We start from the raw sequence: 6350 nt of genomic DNA, 5'->3' as shown, positions 1-6350 counted from the left end.
TACAATCGTCTGAATACGAAATCAACACAAACAAAATATAAAAAAACTAAAATTCTACGAAATATAATGCCAACACTTAACATTGCAAGACTTGCCTCCTCAAGTTGCAGCAACTTGTAATTCCTTGAAATCAATTTTCCTGAATTATTATCTAATCATAACAGTGATAACAGAGATAACGAGAATATTATCAACTAAAAGCGAAGTAAGCAAAGACCGCAAAATGGGAAATATGAGAAGAAAGCACTTAGGAGATAACGCAAATAGTATTGAAAACCATGATAACACCATAGAAATGGTCCCAACAATGAAAATGAAAACGTAATAATAACGAAACGTCTCAAAAAAGAAGAGCATGAATAATGAATGAGAGATAACGATAGAAGAGGAAATAAATTGGAGGAGAGAATGTTACGCAAAGAGATTATGAAAGTTGAAAAGAAATAACTGCAAAATTTAATAGAAACGGATTTTCTCGAACGGAGGCCAAAGGCAGAGGCAACCCAGTGCCCTCATCCAGCCAAGGACAAAAGTAAACAGTAAAGAACGGAAGGAAAGAGTGGGTTAGATAATTTTCTGCCCCCTCAAAAGTGAATGTTATAGGATTCTGGGGAAGGGAGATCAGTTGGAGAAGTTCCAAAGCCTTATATATATAGGAGAGGGACCTAAAAAGAGGCAGTCGTCGCACAAGACTCGAAAACACATGGGGAGAGAAGGCCACAGCTTGAGGAGGAGGAGGAGGAGGAGGAGGAGGATTAAAAACTGGAAAGGAAAAGGAAGTAAAAATACAGTAAAACCTTGACTCCATAACTAACAAATGCCAAGAGACCAAGATTCTCAGTCAGCAGGATGCTGACCAATTATATCATAATTCACAGAATAAATATAGCGAGATTTTACCTCCGTGGAAAGGAGAGAATCATTTCAGAAAGAAAGACAAATAAAAAAAATTAAAAAATGTTCATGTCAATAAGCAGCTGATGTTAGCTAACCAATAACCGGGGGAAATAAAAGAATTTATGTAGCGAAATACAAATTTAAAATCTAACTGAATATGTCCATGCTATTATGCAATAAATAAATAAATAACATAAAAACCAAGAATAAATTAACACACTCGGAGGTTCCATGGCCGAGAGATTTTAAATGGTACGGCTGACGTGAACTAAGATAATGAGATTCCGTACAATACAGATAAATAACTCGCCGCAATAACCAAAAAACCACTACGACCTGTCGCCAATTATTCAAATTCAGAAACTTTACAGGAACGAGATATAAGAGACACAGCGATTTTACAGAGATTCAGAGCCGAATCGGCGACCAAAACATACAGAGAATCATTACACATGAATAGGGAACGAGAGACGACGAAACACAGCTATAAATTATTGACGAAAACTCAAACTGAGAAACATTACAGAAAAGAACAACGAAACATATTGTTTGCCATCACCAACACCAACACGAAAATCATTACAGTGACGAGACAACGAAAGTTCACTATATACTATACATAACCCACAAAAAAACTCCTACTGAAAAGCATTGCAGAAATAAACAATGAAGCATCACCACCAGCGCAACATCACCACCAATCCAAAGTTCGCCACTTCATCGCCATCACCAACACCATGAAACGCGGCACACATGCAAAAGTGATGATGTTTTTCTCAAACACTCCTGGCACTGACACTGGCACTCTCTCTCCCTGAGAGAGCACTCTCTTGCTGTTCCTGGCACTGATGACACAACGCCAAACATTATTTACAGCCTCGTTAAAAATAGAGAAAAAAATAACGATAATAAAAGTCATGGGTCGGCAGCACGACGTCTATTTCGATACCTACATTATTGTTTGTTTTCTGCGAATTTAGGGAGGACCGAGTCAGGGTAAATGAAATCACCCAGCAAGAACAAAGCCACAGGTCTCCAAATGTCTCTCCCCAAACAACTGTCTCACTGTTAAATATAAACAGCCGAAGCGGAGTTAAATCTAACCAACCACGAGGATACAATACATAATTAATTGCCAAATCTGGACCTGTTCCCGCCCCCCCCCACCCATGAAAGGTCAGAGGTCAACACTGCATGGGGAGGGGAGGGGTGCCACGTTATGACCTTCACGCAGGCAGGGGAGGACAAGGTAGAATTCATGGTCAATTATGAGTTCAGTGCTTCTCATTTTCTGGAGTTGAATGTTCTCGTTGTTTTCATTGCCCAAATGAATTTTGCCTGTGAGTGTCAAAGAATTTTCGGAAGTGAAAACCGGTTGAAAAAATTTCAATTAATAAAACAACAATTAAAACAGTATTCTGCAATACTAATGTTAAGTTGATGAGTTTCATATATATATATATATATATATATATATAATATATATATATATATATATATATTATATATATATATATATATATAGATATATATATATGAGATATATATTATATATCTGTGTGCATGTATGCGAGCGCGTGTTGGGTACGATTTTGCAAAACATCTAAACTAAATATTTACGAAAATCCTTCTCGAAATGTGTGATAAAATTTCTGTTCTGTTGTCATGAGAAAAAAAAAGTACAAATAAAAAATAAATTCTGGAATCCTACGGCGCGAAAAAACCTTTGGCTGGTGTGACTGTAAAAAAGTTGAGTTTTAAAACCTGAAAAAAAGGGGGGAGGGGGGAGTACCACAAACGTGGCAGAAAACTGTGAGCAAGCAAAGTCTAAAAATAAGTCATGAATTACGTAATAAAAAAAATGATAAAAAAGTACGGCTACAATTAGTGAGGTCACCATGAAGCTTCTGACCCCACCATCGCTCCTCTTCACTGAAACCTCAAATAAAAACTTTCTCATCTCTGCTTCAAACCCCACCCCCAAACCCCTCCCCATCCATCTCTTAGCTCTTAACTCCAGCCCCCCCCCCCCCTCCCCCCCCCCCCCACCCACTTACCTTTTAAGGAGCTGCTAAGCTGACAAAACCTCACATCAAATATTTAACAAACTCGTACCCGTTTCTGTGGCCTATGTTTCAGCATTTGCCTTCCTGCCATGATTTTAAATATTGTTTGTCGGTGAGTGATTGCGAGTGCTTGCGCATGTGTACAAACGAGCATCTCGTTTTTGCATGATTGTGTGTGTGTGTGTGTGTGTGTGTGTGTGGTGTGTCTGTGTGTGTGTGTGTGTGTGTGTGTGTGTGTGTGCAAGAGCATCGTATTCTATTATCCCTGCCACGAATGCTTTTCCTAATTCATCCCTACCTTTTTTACTAATTCATTAATTTATTTATTTATTCATTTTTATTTATTTTTCCTCAGCGTCATTTTGCAATTCCAAATTTCTCCGTTGGCAAGTCTTCAATATAATAAAACACGTATATAGATGGCTCTTAGGACAGAAAAAATACATGTGCAACCTAACAATCTTAGTATATTTCATGAATGAAAGTCAATTGTTTACTACCTTTTTATTGCCAAACATTTTCCATGCTTTGACTTGACATACTCTTTATTCGTGCGTGCGCGCGTGCGTGCGTGTGTGTGTGTGTGTTTCTTTTTTTTTATGTTACTGGTCACCACTCTCTACTTCATCAAGTTACATATGTGAGCATTCTATTTTGATTCCCATTGGCTTGTACCTTATAGAAGTTCGGTTACTTTAATAATAATAATAATAATAATAATAATAATAATAATAATAATGATAATAAATAGTATAATAAATATAATAAAATAATAATAATAATCGAACCACAAGACGGACATAAAACAACAGAACTCACTAGAACTAAGATTATATAAAATAAATTTCAAGAAGAGAAAAAATTCATTTATAGAGGCAAAACCAAAACATGATTTGTTAATGTTTCGTAATCAATGTTTCATTTTTACGTCCTTGAATTTTTATCTATTCTTTTCTTAAAACAATAGTTAATAACACCACAATATATAAAAACAAAAAATAGCGAACAAAAAACACATCTAAACCACGCAACTCTCCGCAACTTCTTCACCAAGGGAAAAAATGAATCCACATTTTGAAAAAGTAAAAAAGAAACTAATAAATGCAAACAGATTCTTCCTTCCTCTCCCATGACAAATATATGTACGATTCTCAGTGATATTAAAAGAAGGCCATTTTTCTTCCTGTTCCGAAGGCTGTCATCATTATAAATCACCCCCCGCAGACGAAGAACACATAATTCGCTCATTACGACAAATGAATGAATCTATTCCATTATGGAAAATTAATTGGGAAATGAAGCTATTCCCAACATTAATTTCCTCCCCGCCCCCTCACTCCCTGGAGAGAGAGAGAGAGAGAGAGAGAGAGAGAGAGAGAGAGAGAGAGAGAGAGAGAGAGAGAGAGAGGCCCTCAACGTACACTTCAATGACCTCTCCCTGCTTATTAACCAAATAAATAAACTCCCAAAGTGAATTCCTAAACTTCATATAATTAAGATATCAACCTGATCTTTCAACTTGTTCCTAGAATATGTACGAATGGATGGATGGAATGATGGTATTAAAAGGCAAAGGCTACGTAGTAAGCAAAGATGATTATCATCAATAGTTATGCCACCAAATACCACCCCTCCCCCCCACCCACCCGCCACAACCAAAACTCCTCCCATCTCGACCCGACCCCCTAGTGCTTATAAGCCGCTAGGATAAGCGAATATTATTATTATTAATATCACATTCAACCAATCCCTTCCTTCCTCAGTCCCTCCCTCCCTCCCTCCGGGTTCCTAAGACCCTACATCCTATTAGCCCCTCTTATCAATTTCCAGGAATGAGAATCGATAAGCAAAGGGTCGGGTCTCTTTTGAAAGAGCTCGGGGCAAGGCTGAAAAAGCGCCTCGAATATATTATTGACCGACTGGAAGGCAGGAATCTCTCTCTCTCTCTCTCTCTTCTCTCTCTCTCTCTCTCTCTCTCTCCTCTCTCCCCATATTACATCACTATCCCAGACGCTACCACGGTAATTAAGGGAGGTCTCTAACCGAAATATATACATAGCATTTTCTACTTCCCAGACCAGGCATGGCCGGCCCCCCCCCCCCTCCCCCTCTCTCTTCTCGCATGTAACCCACCCAGCCATACCCATTACATTATATATATTTATATATATAATATATAGATTATATATATATATATAATATATATAATATATAATATATATAATATATATATGTGTGTGTGTGTGTGTGTGTGTGTGTGGTGTGTGTGTGTATATATATATATATATATATATATATATATATATATATATATATAGTATATATATATATATACCTATATATATATATATATATATATATATATATATATATATATATATATATATATATATGATTTTTGTTGAACTTTCAAGTTACCAGGAAAGCTTGAAGAACTCTGACTCAATGTCCCAAGTTTTCAGCTTTCCAACACGTATTCATCCAACAACGTCCTCTCTCATCTCTCTCTCTCATCTCTCTCTCCAGTCATTCTCTCTCTCTCTCTCTCTTTCTCTCTCTCTCCTCAGACTGAATAACATGATGTTTCTCCTTCAAAAAATATTAAGGAAATTCACTAATCTTCATTAAAGACCGATCTCATTCACAATTTTTATTTATTTTCAGGGGGAAGCGAAATAGCAAAAAAAAAAAAAATGTCTACAGACAAACACTGGCATAAAATTATTCCCTTTTGAGATTAGTGTTGACATAAAAATGATACCACACATACTTATCACAAAAGCTCGAAAGACTGACATAATATGACTAAGGAAACGGAACTACTCTGATACGTATGAGAATTCGAGGGTAAATTAACATCTCTGCCTGAAATGATATAGGCGTATCAGTAACACAAGTCCTCTTATCATTTCAACAATGAATTGAATATAGAATTTAGGCCAAAGGCCAAGCACTGGAACCTATGAGGTCATTCAGCGCTGAAATGGGAATTGGGAGTAAAAGGTTTCAAAGGAGACACAGGACGTAAACCTCAAAGCAGTTGCACTATGAATCAACTGTTAGGGAGAAAGTACGCTGCATGAAGTCCACTGACGACACTATATATGCATTATCAATAATGATAATGCATATATACACACAAACGGGCATACAACACACAACACACACACACACTATACATATATATATATATATATATATATATATATATATATATATATATATATATATATATATACCACACACAAGCAATAGATATATTAGTATATATACATATATATATATTATATATATATATATATATATATATATATATATATCGAATTATAATTATGGAAATCCCCACACAGCTTATCATGATGTAACTGTCGAAAAACAGGAAGGTCG

The sequence above is a fragment of the Macrobrachium nipponense genome, chromosome 40, assembly GCF_015104395.2.
Source record: "Macrobrachium nipponense isolate FS-2020 chromosome 40, ASM1510439v2, whole genome shotgun sequence".
Taxonomy (NCBI): Eukaryota; Metazoa; Arthropoda; class Malacostraca; order Decapoda; family Palaemonidae; genus Macrobrachium; species Macrobrachium nipponense.
Note: the sequence above shows the minus strand (reverse complement) of the source record.